The 17,640-nt window shown below is 35.3% G+C and overlaps 1 non-coding gene across 1 annotated transcript; it reads left to right on the forward strand.

Annotated features, from left to right (window-relative positions):
* Nucleotides 1–16,898: 16,898 nt before the first annotated feature.
* Nucleotides 16,899–17,005, forward strand: LOC139873702 (small nucleolar RNA R71). Its single transcript, XR_011767428.1, has one exon. It is a non-coding gene; the product is annotated as a small nucleolar RNA R71 (small nucleolar RNA).
* Nucleotides 17,006–17,640: the final 635 nt, after the last annotated feature.

The following is a 17,640-nucleotide window of genomic DNA, read 5'->3' on the forward strand; positions in this document are numbered from 1 at the left end:
TAACCGTTTTATTATTTTCTCCACTTGTTCTATTTCTTCTTTCGGTTCTGATTCTTCTTCCGGTTCCGACTCTTCTTCCGGTTCCTCTTCGGGAACTTGTGAATCAGTCCACGAATCATTCCAATTTATATTTGACTCTTCATTATTATTAGGTGAGTCAATGGGACTTGTTCTAGAGGTAGACATCTATCACATAATATCAAACACGTTAAGAGATTAATATATCACATAATATTCACATGTTAAAAATATATAGTTTCCAACAAAATTTGTTAAGCAATCATTTTTCAAGTAAACACGGTCGAAGTCCAGACTCACTAATGAATCCTAACAAACTCGATAAGACACACTAATGCAAAATTCTGGTTCTCTAAGACCAACGCTCGGATACCAACTGAAATGTCCCATTCTTATTGATTAAAAACGTTCCATATTAATTAATTTCGTTGCGAGGTTTTGACCTCTATATGAGGCGTTTTTCAAAGACTGCATTCATTTTAAAACAAACCATAACCTTTATTTCATCAATAAAGGTTTAAAAAGCTTTACGTAGATTATCAAATAATGATAATCTAAAATATCATGTTTACACGCGACCATTACATAATGGTTTACAATACAAATATGTTACAACGAAATAAGTTTCTTGAATGCAGTTTTTACACAATATCATACAAGAATGGACTCCAAATCTCGTCCTTATTTAAGTATGCGACAGCGGAAGCTCTTAATAATCACCTGAGAATAAACATGCTTAAAACGTCAACAAAAATGTTGGTGAGTTATAGGTTTAACCTATATATTATCAAATCATAATAATAGACTACAAGATTTCATATTTCAATACACATCCCATACATAGAGATAAAAATCATTCATATGGTGAACACCTGGTAACCGACATTAACAAGATGCATATTTAAGAATATCCCCATCATTCCGGGACACCCTTCGGATATGATATAAATTTCGAAGTACTAAAGCATCCGGTACTTTGGATGGGGTTTGTTAGGCCCAATAGATCTATCTTTAGGATTCGCGTCAATTAGGGTGTCTGTTCCCTAATTCTTAGATTACCAGACTTAATAAAAAGGGGCATATTCGATTTCGATAATTCAACCATAGAATGTAATTTCACGTACTTGTGTCTATTTTGTAAATCATTTATAAAACCTGCATGTATTCTCATCCCAAAAATATTAGATTTTTAAAAGTGGGACTATAACTCACTTTCACAGATTTTTTTACTTCATCGGGAAGTAAGACTTGGCCACTGGTCGATTCACGAACCTATAACAAATATGTACATATATATCAAAGTATGTTCAAAATATATTTACAACACTTTTAATACATTTTGATGTTTTAAGTTTATTAAGTCAGCTGTCCTCGTTAGTAACCTACAACTAGTTGTCCACAGTTAGATGTACAGAAATAAATCGATATATATTATCTTGAATCAATCCACGACCCAGTGTATACATATCTCAGTATTGATCACAACTCAAACTATATATATTTTGGAATCAACCTCAACCCTGTATAGCTAACTCCAACATTCACATATAGAGTGTCTATGGTTGTTCCGAAATATATATAGATGTGTCAACATGATAGGTCGAAACATTGTATACGTGTCTATGGTATCTCAAGATTACATAATATACAATACAAGTTGATTAAGTTATGGTTGGAATAGATTTGTTACCAATTTTCACGTAGCTAAAATGAGTAGTTTTTACCAATTTTGTTTTGCTCGCCATTTCTTCGTTTCTAATCCGTTTTGAGTGATTTAAGGGGCCACGGTTTTGTATTGAACTTGATGTTATGACACTAAACAGAAAAGGTATAGGTTTATAGTCCGGAGTACAAGTTACAAGTCGTTTTTGAAAGAGGTAGTAATTTCCGTCGAAAGAACGACATCTTGATGACTGTTTTGAAAAACATACTTTCACTTTGAGTTTAACCATGATTTTTGGATATGGTTTCATGTTCATAAGAAAAATCATTTTCCCAGAAGTATAGCTTTTAAATCAAAGTTTTTCATAGTTTTTAATTATCCAAACCAAAACAGCCCCCGGTTGTAACTACGACGACGTAAATCCGATTTTATGGTGTTTATCGTGTTTCCGGGTTTTAAATCATTAAGTTAGCATATCATATAGATATAGATCATGTGTATAGTTGATTTTAAAAGTGTAGTTAGAAGGATTAACTTTATTTGCGAACAAGTTTAGAATTAACTAAACTATGTTCTAGTGATTACTAGTTTACCACTTCGAATATGATAGTTTTTTATGTATGAATCGAATGATGTTATGAACATCATTACTACCTTAAGTTCCTTGTATAAACCTATTGAAAAATAGGAAAATGGATCTAGCTTCAACGGATCCTTGGATGGCTCGAAGTTCTTGAAGCAGAATCATGACACGAAAACAAGTTCAAGTAAGATCATCACTTGAAATAAGATTGTTATAGTTATAGAAATTGAACCAAAGTTTGAATATGATTATTACCTTGTATTAGAATGATAACCTACTGTAAGAAACAAAGATTTCTTGAGGTTGGATGATCACCTTACAAGATTGGATGTGAGCTAGCAAACTTGAAAGTATTCTTGATTTTATGTAACTAGAACTTGTAGAATTTATGAAGAACACTTAGAACTTGAAGTTAGAACTTGAGAGAGATCAATTAGATGAAGAAAATTGAAGAATGAAAGTGTTTGTAGGTGTTTTTGGTCGTTGGTGTATGGATTAGATATAAAGAATATGTAATTTCGTTTTCATGTAAATAAGTCATGAATGATTACTCATATTTTTGTAATTTTATGAGATATTTCATGCTAGTTGACAAATGATGGTTCCCACATGTGTTAGGTGACTCACATGGGCTGCTAAGAGCTGATCATTGGAGTGTATATACCAATAGTACATACATCTAAAAGCTGTGTATTGTACGAGTACGAATACGGGTGCATACGAGTAGAATTGTTGATGAAACTGAACGAGGATGTAATTGTAAGCATTTTTGTTAAGTTGAAGTATTTTGATAAGTGTCTTGAAGTCTTTCAAAAGTGTATGAATACATATTAAAAAACTACATGTATATACATTTTAACTGAGTCGTTAAGTCATCGTTAGTCGTTACATGTAAGTGTTGTTTTGAGACCTTTAGGTTAACGATCTTGTTAAATGTTGTTAACCCAAAGTTTATAATATCAAATGAGATTTTAAATTATTATATTATCATGATATTATGATATATTAATATATCTTAATATGATATATACATTTAAATGTCGTTACAACGATAATCGTTACATATATGTCTCGTTTCGAAATCCTTAAGTTAGTAGTCTTGTTTTTACTTATGTAGTTCATTGTTAATACACTTAATGATATATTTAATTATCATATTATCATGTTATATATAATATAACAATGTATTAATATGCTTCATATATATTTAGTAAGACGTGGTTATAACGATAATCGTTATATGTATCGTTTCGAGTTTCATACGTCAATAGTCTCCTTTTTAAGTATATAACTTATTGTTACTATTTTTAATGAGATACTTGATGATCATTATATCATGTTAAACATATATATTTATTCATTTATGTATCATCATGTCATATACAACTTATAGCGTTCGTGAATCATTGGTCAAACTGGGTAATCAGACGTTTACAAAATTTCCGTTTCAATTAACCAAGTCTTAACAAGTTTGATTGTTTAACATGTTGGAAACATTTAATCATGTAAATATAGTTTTCATTAAACATATAATCATAGAAAGGTTCGGAAAAGTTCGGGTCACTACACTATAACTAGGTACCCAAATTGTTCCGGCGAAATATAGGAGTCCGGTTTCTTTAACTTCAAATCGAGATGTAAGGACGTTCAAGTGTTCGAGATAGATGTTTTCATCCTTGAGAGCCTCGTCTTGGGCTACACGAATTTGACTATTGAGGTTGGTGTGAATGGTGATGTTTAAAGCTCGGACACGAAGAGGCACCGCTCTTTCTTTTCGGCATAAGGCATCGGCTACTATGTTTGCCTTCCCGGGATGGTAACGAAGCTCACAATCATAATCATTTAAAGTTTCAATCCACCGTCATTGTCTCATGTTTAGTTGTTTTTTATCGAAGATGTGTTGAAGGCTTTTGTGATCGGTGAAGATGGTACTTTTGGTTCCATAAAGATAGTGTCTCCACATTTTAAGTGCAAAGACAACGGCTCCGAGTTTGAGATCATGTGTCGTATAGTTCCGTTCATGAATTTTTAATTGTCGGGAGGCATAAGCAATGACTTTCTTTCGTTGCATCAATACACACCCAAAACCATGTTTCGAGGCATCGTAATATACAAAAAAATCATCATTGCCTTCGGGAAGTGACAAGATAGGAGCGGTGATTAGCTTTGTCTTCAATATTTGAAATGCGGATTCTTGTTCGATTGCCCAAATGAATTTCTTTCCCTTGTGAGTTAACGCGGTTAGAGGACGAGCAACCAAAGAGAAATCCTTGATGAATCTACGATAGTATCCGGCGAGACCCAAAAATTGACGAATGTGAGTAGGAGTAGTAGGAGTCTCCCATTTACTAATGGCTTCGATTTTCGTAGGATCGACTTTAATACCTTGATCATTTACAACATGACCAAGAAATTGAACTTCCTTCAACCAAAATTCACACTTGGAGAATTTGGCATAGAGTCGTTCTTGTCTCAAGAGTTCAAGCACAAGTCGGAGATGTTGTTCGTGCTCTTCTTCGCTTTTAGAATAGACCAAGATGTCATCGATGAACACAATAACGAATTTATCGAGATACGGTTTGTACACGCGGTTTATAAGGTCCATGAACACCGTCGGTGCATTAGTGAGACCAAATGGCATAACAAGAAATTCATAACTACCATAACGAGTCCGGAAAGCGGTTTTGGAGATATCTTCCCCCTTAACCCCTAATTGATAATAAACCGAGCGAAGATCGATTTTCGAATATACACAAGACCCTTGTAGTTTATCAAAGAGGTCATCGATGCAAGGAAGAGGATATCGGTTCTTAACCGTCAATTTATTTAGTCCACGATAATCAATGCACATTCGTAGGGATCCGTCTTTCTTCTTAACGAACAAAATCGGAGCGCCCCATGGTGAATGGCTAGGTTGGATAAAACCACGGTCAAGTAGTTCTTGGATTTGACTTTGAAATTCTTGAATTTCGGACGGAGCAAGTCTATACGGTGCACGTGCTACGGGTGCGGCTCCCAGAATAAGATCTATTTAGAATTCTACCGGTCGATGAGGTGGGAGACCCGGCAATTCGTTGGGAAATACATCGGAAAAGTCACTAATAATTGGCACATCATCGATATGCTTCTCATCGGACTCGACTTTCTTAACGTGGGCAAGGATCGCAAAACAACTCTTACGGAGTAGTTTTCTAACTTTAAGGCACGAAATGAGGTTGAGTCTGGAGCAACTCTTATCGCCATAAACAATCAAGGGTTCACCATTCTCGATAGGAATTCGGATTGAGTTAAGATCACAAAGGATGTGATATTTCGTTTTGGCTAACCAATTCATACCGATTATTACATCGAAGCTTCCTAGTTCCATGGGTATCAAGTCAATTTCAAAATCGTTACCCAAAATGTTTAACGTACACCCCCGGTAATATGTGTCGGCACTCAATAGTTTCCCGTTGGCCACTTCAATGGTATAAGTGGTATCTAGTGGAAGTGGTGGAGTGCTAAAAGAATGAGTCAAAGTCTTGGATACAAAACTCTTATCGGCACCCGAATCGATTAAACAAGTAACATAAGTGTTGTTGAGAAGAAACGTACCCGTGACTAATTCATTATCATCTCGGGCTTCCTCGGTGTTAATGTTGAAAGCTCGGCCACGCGTATTGGGGTTATCTTTCTTCTTCGGGCATGCATTTCTATAATGGCCCGTTTGGCCACATTCGTAACAAGTGACCGTCTTTGGTGCATTGGGCCCCTTTCGAGTGACGGGGGCGCCACTTTTACATTCGTTGGCCTTATGACCAACTCCTTGGCACTGATGGCAAATTAGCTTGCCACATTCACCAAAGTGAAGCTTGTTGCATTTTTTGCAAAGAGGTAGGTTTCCGGCATAACCCTTCTTGCCGTCGGAGGTGAAAGGCTTCTTGGAAAAGTTGTTGTTGCTTGATTGGGGGGCTTCCCATTTTCTTTTGTTGTTACCCGACTTATCCTCAGCTTTAGGTGCCGGCACTACAATTTCGTCCACCGTTTCTATCAATTTGCGGGCCATGTTCAAAGCTTCTTAATGATTAGTGGGTTTGGATGACATTACTCCGTGTTTGATGCTCTTTGGAAGACCATCCATGTAAAGTTCAACCCTTAAAGATTCGGGGTTCACAAGGTTTGGGCACATCAAGGCTAGTTCAGAAAATCATTGATTATAAGCCTTGAGATCGTTTTTGACCGCTTTCAAAGTTCTTAGCTCTTGTTCGAGCCTTCAGGTTTCTTCACAAGGGAAATATTCGACGATCATCTTTTCCCTTAAGTCGGCCCAAGAGAGGGCGTGAGCTTCAACGGTACCCACCGATTGTACATAGGTGTTCCACCATGTGAGGGCGACACCGGCAAAAGTGTGAGTGGAGTATTTGACCTTATCTTGGTCCTGACAATCGCTTATGCTAAAAACGGCCTCCGTTTTTTCGAACCATCGAGTGGTAGTAACCGGTCCCTGGTCCCATCAAAAAGTATGAGGTTTGCACCCCATGAAGGCTTTATAGGAGCATCCCTCGCATGAGTTACCGGCCCCTTGATTGTTGTTGTTGTGGTTGTTGTTATTGTTGTTGTTGGAGGAGTGACCGGCCATGGCCGCGTTCACGGCGGTGGCTATCATCCGTTGAAGGTTTTGTTCGGGAGTCTCATGGTGTGGCACACGGCGAGGAGGCATTGTTCCTTCAAAACACATGAATACCGTTGATTAGTATTTTCAATAATACTAATCATGATATGGAATAAGGATAGAGAGAAAAAATTTCTTGACTCGCCTTAAATTCTTTATGTCATAATGTCGGAACGTTCATATGAGTCACGGTAATATAATCCCGAAAATTATATTACCCTAATTCATATGTGCATTCGACATTATTTCACTAAGTCAAGGTGGCGCGTCAATTAAATTAAACAGCGTGAGATTAAGATGAAATAAGAGTAGATATGAGTAGAAACATTCGAGTATAAATGCACAAGTAATCAAGTAATTCCTACTTCAAGTCTATATGCCGGTTGTAGTCTAGACTCACTAATGTACCCTAATGACTCGGGGTTGACACCAATGAACTCTAAATCCCTACAACCAACGCTCTGATACCATCTGTAGCGACCCGAAAAAATTGTCATTGACGGCGCCGTCTACTTAGGTCCCTTTGCGTGGTCATAAGTCTTTAAAACAACGTTTGACCAAAAGTATGTCGCATTCATTTCAAAAGTAAAGATGTTTCAAGGTTTACAAAGTAGTTCGACAACTAGTTACATTAGAAAGTTTAAAGTGCAATTGAAACATATGCGACACAATTTAAAAGTAGCCAAAATACGCTGATGTTATGCGAGGTGTATATAAAATAGCTATTAAATTTAGCAGAAAATACTATTAAATACGATACAATTTTACACAAGATATTTATTTATTTAGAGAATGGATATACTTAAACCTTGCTACAACACTTATAGGCAGTGTACCTAATCGTACAGTAGTGTAGTTTTTAGTAAGTCCGGTTCGTTCCACAGGGAATCTTTTTAAACAAAGCTTAACGCTATATTAGTTTACTTTTATAAAAATACAAATATATATATATATATATATATATATATATATATATATATATATATATATATATATATATATATATATATATATATATATATATATATATATATATATATATATATATAAGTAATATTATTATTATAAAGGGGGGGTTTTTTACCATTTAATGACCGGTTTGTCGATTTTAAAACTTTAGTCGCAGTTAAAACCAAATGTAAAATATTAAAAATAAATACAAGACTTAAATTAAAGCGTAAAGTAAATAACGATAATGAAATTGCGATTAATAAAAGTGCGATAAAATAAACTTGCGATAATTAAAAAGTACGATAATTAAAAGTGCAATTAAATACAATAACAATAAATAAAATGCGATAATTAGAAGTGCAATTAAATATAAAATAAAGGAAATTAAATATGAAATAAAAGAATTATGCTTATTTAAACTTCCGTAATCATGATGTTTGACGTGTTGATTTTAGTTTTATGCCCATGGGTTAATTGTCCTTTGTCCTGGATTATTTAATATGTCCGTCTGGTTTTTGTCCATAACAGTCCATCAGTCATAAATATAAAGTGCGAGTGTCCTCGTCAAATTATTCTTATACCCGAAGTTAAATATTCCAACTAATTGGGGACTTAAATTGTAACAAGATTTTAATACTTTGTTTAATAATTACACCAGGATGTCGACTGAGTGTAACCCAAGGTTTTAATATTTTGTTATCAATTATACCAAGTGTCCTTGTACATAATTTCACCCCTGTTTTAATTATTCTAGTGGCTATTAATCCATTCCCGTGTCCGGTTAAATGAACGATTATTCGTACATATAAATACCCCGCCCATCGTGTCCGATCGAGTGTATATGGTAATTTATAGGGACGCCCAATTGTAAATCTTTATATTAACATTAACAAACTATCATTTAGTTAAACAAATATAAAGCCCATTAATAGCCCATAGTCTAATTTCCACAAGTGTCGTTCTTTTGTCCAAACCCCAATTATGGTACAAAGCCCAATTACCCAATTTTAGTAATTAGCCCAACATCATGATTACTTCGTTTTAAATAAGCATAATAATAACTTAGCTACGAGACATTAAATTAAAAAGGTTGAACATAACTTACAATGATTAAAAATAGCGTAGCGTTACACGGACAGAATTTCGACTTACACCCTTACAACATTCGCTAACATACCCTTATTATTAGGATTAAAATTAAAATTAAAATTAAAATTAAAATATAAATATAAATATATACGATATAGATAGAGAGATGGATATATAAGTTATGAAAATTGATCAGAATTCGGTTGGCTTTATAGGGAGTTTCAAACTTTGGGTCTCCGCGACTCGCGACCCATTTTGCCTTCAAACTCCGCGAGTCGCAGAGTTTGTAAATACAGCTCAGTCATTTTGGAGTCTTTCTTGCCGACGGTTTTAAATATTAATATAATATATATATAATTTTTAAGAATTATTTATATATTATATTATATTTATGTGCATAGTTGACTTGTAATTTTTAGTCCGTTGCGTCGAGCGTTGAGAGTTGACTCTGGTCCCGGTTCCGGATTTTCGAACGTCCTTGCGTACAATTTAATATCTTGTACTTTGCGTTTTGAATCTTGTACTCTTGAAATTTCGAGACGTTTCTTATCAATAATTGGAACCTCTTTGATTGTATTTTGTACTTTTGAACTTTTTGGTCGTTTGCGTCTTCAATTCATCGAATCTGTCTTTTGTCTTCACCTTTTATTATTTAAACGAATATCACTTGTAAATAGAACAATTGCAACTAAAAGCTTGTCTTTTTTGAGGAATAATGCTATGAAATATATGTTCGTTTTTAGCATTATCAAATATTCCCACACTTGAGCGTTGCTTGTCCTCAAGCAATATCGTCTTGAAATACTAGAATCACTTCTTTATTCTTCACACTTTATACATCAGTGATTTCTATACGGCGGTATAAACAATGGTAGTAACGATATGGTTTACAGTCCCACATGACTATAAAAATTTAGATCCATTAAGGAAATTAGATCTTTATGAAAACATTTGATCTTTTGAAAATTCAATCTAGCTTTTACCCTAGATAAGTTTTCCGGAATAACCCTTCACCGGTGTTTGCAAAATATTTTTGTGGGTTGTGTGGGTTTCAGATTTGAAAATTTTAGCTCAACACTTGTGGTTTTGTGTTACCCACTTGCTAACCTTGTATTAGGAAAGCAACATGTCCAGTTCACTTGTTCCGTATATTACCTTTCGGTAAACTACCGTCCGGTTGTAAAGGAAAGCGTTGAACAAGCAACTGTTAAGGCAATGTCCCCTGACATGCTTTTAATTATGGTCTATAACGTGTCGGACGCAATTACTATCCTTTGTAGGAGCAATAGTAAAGCTCACCCTTATAATTTTTCGGTCTGGCACAAGGTCATGTCTTCGACCATGCTATGCAACCACCGTTCTTACGGTTAACACCCGATTTGGTTCAGGTGACCTAATAAATTCCAGGTGAATTCCTAGGATTTTACGTTCAATGGTAATGAACGCATTGAAAATGGGTTTTCAGAAAACAAATCGGTTTATAATTTGATCAAAATATTTTCTCGTTCAAGCTCGAGTTTAGATATCATTGAATTCCATGAGTTTGAATTCTCAATCTTTAAGGTCAATCTCAAGGATTGAGTAATATCAGGCTTAAAAGCTGATTTTTGATCTTTTAAGGAGATTATCCTTTCTGGGGATCTGATTCATTAGTCTTATCAAGCTAATTTGCACGGCTCCCTCCCCATTTTACGAGACAGATCCTCTCATGGTTAGGATAAGTCTGACCACATGGCGACCCTGTTTTATGCTGAGGTCCGTGGATTTCCTGCTGATTTTAGTGTTGACTTTTCTAGATTTTTCGTCAACCTACAGCTGGTCTGGACGACAACTTCCTGACCTAAATCAAGAAGCGCGTGTCTTTTTCGGAAGACTTTACTTCCTTTTAATGATGGAATTGATTCATCGTGTAGATCCATCTTTCTTACAGTAAATCGGGTAAAACTTTTTAGTTTAGTCCAAAGCAAAAGTATTTTCAGTTATTTGTTACAGAAATATGTGACATATGTTTAAAATAACTTGGTAAATTTTCCCACACTTGGCTTTTATTTTCCTTTTTATTCTCTTTTATTCCATTTTAAATGAATTCATGCATTTTAGGTTGTTTCTCAATTTATGTCCTTTCCGAGGTAACGATAATTTCGGTATTAACACCTAGTTTTCATCGTTCATAAATATGTATAAACATGATTTTGACTTCATTTAGTTAAAAAATTTTCAAATTTTCGCAAAATTTGGCAAATAAACCAAGTGTAAACCCGAGAGAATTTATAACCCTTCCCCACACTTGAGATCATGCAATGCCCTCATTTGCATGAAATCAGACTCTAAATATAAATTTATGAGGGTGATTAGTGTAGAAAAGTGATTGAAAATACCCAGTTTGTAATTACAAAGCTCGTCGAATGATAGATGGTGCGTCTCATCGTTTATTCTTTCTTGTTTTATCACACATGTTTTTCTTCAAAAATGGCTGCTTTTATGAACTGTTTGCTAATCTTTGAAAATGCGTCTTTTACCCTAACTTATCATGCATTTTTGTTAACGAGTTATACACTAACCCGAACCCCTAATTTAACGTTAAGTGGGGTTAGACTTCTCCACACTTAGCTGACGACATGTGAAGTCGGTAGAATAAGTTCCACGAATTAAAATAGTGAGCCAGTTATTTATATCTCGGGTGGTGTATGATATATCAATGGGTTTAAAGTTTAGACTCACCCGATCGTCACTACTTAATTCTTTTTTAAGTATAGCTTTTAGTAAATGGATATGTCTCTTTTCTGGTTCTTGGTCAAATGGATCGATATACACCGACATACATATTATAGGGTGGACAATTCCTAACATTTCCTTCCTTTTATTCTCGGGATTAAAGGTTTCACCTCTATTACCCAATTGGGTGAAATCTGAGGTGTCATTATTACGTTTAGTGATCAAAGCGTGTAGCATTAGACCATGGTTTAGTTCACAGGCAGTCTTCATTTCCTAAAAAAATAAAAATTCAGAATGGGGGGAGAAGACTAGTTCTTTAGGGTCTGCTAGGGAAAGACCATTCGGGTTCCATTTTCGAGAACTACACGACAACAGACAATCTAACTCTAACAGAAATACATATTATCCTTTAAAGACTTGATTCTCCCCACACTTAGTTAGCTATGGTGTCGAAATTGTGATTAACTTTGTTGTCGACTTCCATCGGACTACCTATGTAGTGTTTAACTCTGTGACCATTAACTTTAAATTCAATCTCATTTGAATTTATTAATTCTACTGTTCCGTATGGGAAAACTCTTTTGACTATGAATGGTCCAGACCATCTTGATTTCAATTTTCCAGGAAATAGCTTGAATCGTGAATTGAAAAGAAGAACTCTGTCTCCTTCTTTAAATTCTTTTGAACTTCTGATTCTTTTATCATGCCATTTCTTCGTTCTTTCCTTATAGATTAACGAATTTTCGTATGCTTCATGTCTTAATTCTTCTAATTCGTTTAGTTGACTTAATCGTAGACGTCCGGCTTCATGTAAATCAAGATTACATGTCTTCAAAGCCCAAAATGCTTTGTGTTCAATTTCTACTGGAAGATGACATGCTTTTCCATAAACAAGTCTAAAAGGTGTGGTTCCAATTGGAGTTTTGTAGGCTGTTCTAAAAGCCCAGAGTGCATCCTCCAATTTAATGGACCATTCCTTCGGATTTGATCCTACAGTTTTCTCTAGAATACGTTTTAAAGCTCGGTTTGTATTTTCAACTTGTCCACTTGTTTGTGGATGATATGCGGTGGAGATTTTATGAGTTACTCCATATCTTTTAAGAACTTTCTCAAGTTGATTATTACAGAAATGAGTACCCCGATCACTTATTAAAGCTTTCGGTGTTCCAAACCTTGCAAAAAGACGTTTTAAAAAGTTGACTACAACTCGTGCATCGTTAGTTGGGAGAGCTTGTGCTTCCGCCTATTTAGATACATAATCAATGGCTACGAGTATATATAGATTATTATGAGATTTTGGAAATGGACCCATAAAGTCAATACCCCAAATGTCAAATACTTCACATACTTGGATGACATTTTGTGGCATTTCATCACGTTGACTTATTTTTCCGGCCCTTTGACAAGCATCACAGGATTTGCAAAGAAGGTGTGCGTCTTTGTAAATTGTAGGCTAATAGAATCCAGCATCATAAACTTTTCTTGCTGTTAGTTGAGGCCCATAATGCACTCCTGTTGGTCCTGTGTGACAATGGTTTAATATTTTACAAGCTTCATCTCCAAATACACATCGGCGTATTATTCCATCGGGACAACTTTTAAACAGATGTGGATCTTCCCAAAAATAGTGTTTTATATCACTGAAGAATTTCTTTCGTTTTTGGCACGATAATCCTTTTTCAAGGAATCCACATACTAAATAGTTTGCATAGTCTGCAAACCATGGAATTTCTTTATAATCTATCTTCAATAGATATTCATCAGGAAAGTTGTCTTGTATGGCCGATTCATTTAGAACTTCTAATTCGGGATTTTCAAGACGAGAAAGATGATCAGCGGCGAGATTTTCTGCTCCTCTTTTATCTCGGATTTCAATATCAAACTCTTGTAAGAGTAAGATCCAACGGATTAATCTTGGTTTAGCATCTTGTTTTGAAAATAGGTATCTAAGAGCAGAATGGTCGGTATAGACCACCGTTTTTGCTAGAACGAGATATGATCGAAATTTATCAAAAGCAAAGACAATAGCAAGGAGTTCTTTTTCAGTAGTTATATAGTTCGTTTGTGCTCCTTGTAACGTCTTACTAGCATAATATATAGGTTGAAATCGTTTTTCAATCCTTTGTCCTAAAACGGCTCCCATTGCAAAATCACTTGCATCGCACATTAGTTCAAATGGTAGATTCCAATTTGGTGTTATCATGATCGGCGCATTAGTGAGTTTCTCTTTAAGAATATTAAAAGATTTGATACACTCATCTGAAAAGATGAATGGAGCATCCTTTTCTAGGAGTTTATTCATAGGAGTGGCAATTTTAGAAAAATCTTTTATGAAACGTCGGTAAAAACCGGCATGCCCTAGAAAACTCCTAACTCCTCTAACATTGGTGGGATGTGGAAGTTTAGCAATTACATCTACTTTAGCTCTATCCACTTCAATTCCTTCTTTTGAAATTTTATGTCCAAGAACGATGCCTTCTTTAACCATGAAATGGCATTTCTCCCAATTAAGTACTAGATTTGATTGTTCGCATCTAATAAGCATTCGTTCAAGATTAGCTAGACATGTTTCAAATGTATCACCGAAGACTGAAAAGTCATCCATGAAAACTTCCATGCATTATTCTATCATGTCGTGAAAAATCGCCATCATACACCTTTGAAAGGTTGCAGGGGCGTTGCAAAGTCCAAATGGCATGTGTTTGTAAGCAAAAGTACCATAAGGGCACGTGAATGTGGTTTTCTCTTGGTCTTCGGGTGCTATTGGAATTTGAAAATATCCGGAAAATCCATCTAAAAAACAATAGTAACTATTTCCGGCTAATCTTTCCAACATTTGATCAATGAAAGGTAAGGGAAAATGATCTTTTCTGGTGGCGTCATTTAATTTTCTATAATCAATACATACACGCCATCCTGTTACAGTCCTAGTAGGAATAAGCTCATTTTTCTCATTTGTAATGACAGTCATGCCACCCTTCTTAGGCACGCATTGAACTGGGCTTACCCATGGACTATCAGAAATTGGATAAATTAAACCTACATCTAGCAGTTTAATAATCTCTTTCTTAACTACATCTTGCATATTAGGATTTAGTCTTCATTGGGGTTGCACATACGTTTTATGACCTTCTTCCATAAGGATTTTATGTGTGCAATACGAAGGACTTATTCCTTTAATATCATGAATCTTCCATGCAATGGCTGGTTTGTGAGCTTTCAACACAGAAATGAGTTGTGATTTCTCATTTTCAGTAAGAGAAGACGATATTATTACAGGTAATTCAGATTCACCATGTAAATAAGCGTATTTCAAATGGTTTGGAAGTGGCTTTAACTCTAATTTCGGAGGTTCTTCTATCGATGATTTGTATCGATATCTGTCTTCTTCTTTTAGCATTTGAATTTCTTCTGTTGTTGGTTCATATCTATTAGCTATAAGTGTAGCTAACATTTCAGCTTCATCAATTGGTTCATTACCTTCTCCTAAAGAACATTCTCCTGTTCCTTGTAATTCTGGAAATTCTTCTAATAATTCTGCATGTGCATCGATAGTTTGAATATAATAACATGTATCATCTGCAGATTGTGGTTGTTGCATTGCTCTATCAACTGAAAAGGTAACACTCTCATCCTCTATACTTAGGGTCAATTTCTTACCGAACACGTCTATCATTGCTTTAGCCGTGTTTAAGAATGGTCTTCCTAATATGAGAGGAACTTGAGAATCTTCTTCCATGTCCAAAACAACAAAATCTACTGGAAATACTAAAGTACCAACTTTAACTAGCATGTTCTCCATTATCCCTCTAGGATATTTTATTGATCTATCGGCTAGTTATAGGCTTATTCTGGTTGGTTTTAATTCTCCAAGGTCTAGTTTAGCGTATAGTGAATATAGCATTAGATTTATACTAGCACCTAAGTCTGCCAATGCTTCTATTGAACTAAGACTACCCAGAAAACATGGAATTGTGAAACTTCCTGAATCAGATAGTTTTTCTGGTATCTTATTCAACAGCACTGCTGAACAATTAGCATTCATAGTAACAGCCGAGAGTTCTTCCATTTTTTTTCTATTTGAGATTAGATCTTTCAAGAATTTAGCATATCTAGGCATTCCTGAAATCACATCAATGAAAGGAAGATTTACATTTATCTGTTTAAACATATCCAAGAATTTGGATTGCTCGGCTTCAAGTTTCTCTTTCTTCATTTTACTCGGGTAAGGAAGTGGTGGTTGGTATGGTTTAACATAAGGTTTATCCTTAGCTGTGTTATCTTCATTAACCTTTTCAACTACCGGTTCTTTTTCCTTATCTTGATCAGGTTGTGGTTCTTGTGGAGTAGGAATAGCTTCATCAGAAGTTACAGGTATTTCAGGTGGTTTAAGTGTTGTACCACTTCTTGTGGTAATAGCTTTAGCTGTTTCATTCCGGGGGTTAGCATTTGTATCACTACGTAGACTTCCCGGTTTTCTTTCACCTATTAACCTTGCTAGGTTACTTACTTCTTGTTCCAGATTTTGAATAGAAGCTTGTTGATTTCTAAATGCTTGAGCATTTTGTTCATTAGTTTGTTTCTGAGATGTGAAAAACTGCGTTTGAGTTTCAACTAGCTTCATCATCATATCTTCTAAATTCGGCTTTTTATCATCGGTTTGTTGTGGTGGTTTGTTTTGAAAATTAGGTCTTTGCTGATTGTAAGTATTATTGGATACTTGTTGATTGCTAGGACCTTGTTGGTTGTTGTATGGAATATTTCGGTTATAATTCTGGTTTTGATTGTAAATTGGTCTTGGCGGTTGATAATTATTCTGATAATTATTTCCAGGCCTTTGGTTTATGTATGAAATATTCTCTCTTTGTTCCATTGTTAATTCAATACTAAGACAATCTTTTGTCAAATGTGGTCCTCCACACTGCTCACAACTAATTCGTATTGAGTGAATATCTTTAGTCATCTTTTCCATTCGTCTCTCGACAGCATCTATCTTTGCGGAAATGGAATCTAAGTCATGGCTAGAATTGGCTCTAGCTGCTTTAGATGATCTAACGATATCTTTTTCTTGGTGCCACTCATGTGAGTGGGAAGCAGTGTTATCAATAATTTTGTAAGCATCAGTTTCGGTTTTCTTCATAATAGAACCACCAGCTGCTATATCTATGTCTTTCCTTGTAGTGATGTCGCATCCTTGGTAGAATATTTGTACTATTTGACAGGTGTCTAAACCATGTTGCGGACATCCTCTTAATAACTTTCTAAATCTAGTCCACGCCTCATATAGAGTTTCATTTGGCTTCTGTGTAAACGTAACAATTTCTCCTTGAAGTCTTACGGCTTTAGATGCAGGAAAGAATTGTTTAAGAAATTTTTCAACTAAAACATCCCATGTATCAATCGCCCCTTCAGGTAACGATTCCAACCAATCTTTGGCTTCTCCCTTTAAAGTCCAGGGAAATAACATGAGATATATCTGTTCATCCTCCACTTCTCGGATTTTAAATAGTGTGCAGATCCTATTAAAGGTACGTAGATGTTCATTTGGATCTTCCTTCAGCGCACCACTAAATTGGCATTGATTAGTCACCATGTTTAGAATTTGTCCTTTGATTTCATAATCTGGTGCATTAATGTCTGGATGAGTAATTGCGTGACCTTGGCCAGTGCGTTTAGCTCTCATTCGGTCTTCCATACTTAAAGGTTCCAGATTCTCCATAATTGAATTTGTTGAATCGGAATCACTAGAGGATTCTGATTTAATGGTTCGTTCCTCAACAATCTCTGTTTGAATGATTGGTGGTTCCGGAGGAAAGTTTAGTGGTTCAGGATCTACGAACCGTTCCTGAATATTCTCCGGATTCTCAATTGTGAGGTCGGGTTCAAAAAATGGATTATCGGAAATTTGAACTGGAGTACTTGGTCGACTGGATGACGATTCTAAAGAAAAATCAACGGCAGTAATATTTG

The sequence above is a fragment of the Rutidosis leptorrhynchoides genome, chromosome 10 (genome assembly GCF_046630445.1).
Source record: "Rutidosis leptorrhynchoides isolate AG116_Rl617_1_P2 chromosome 10, CSIRO_AGI_Rlap_v1, whole genome shotgun sequence".
NCBI lineage: Eukaryota > Viridiplantae > Streptophyta > Magnoliopsida > Asterales > Asteraceae > Rutidosis > Rutidosis leptorrhynchoides.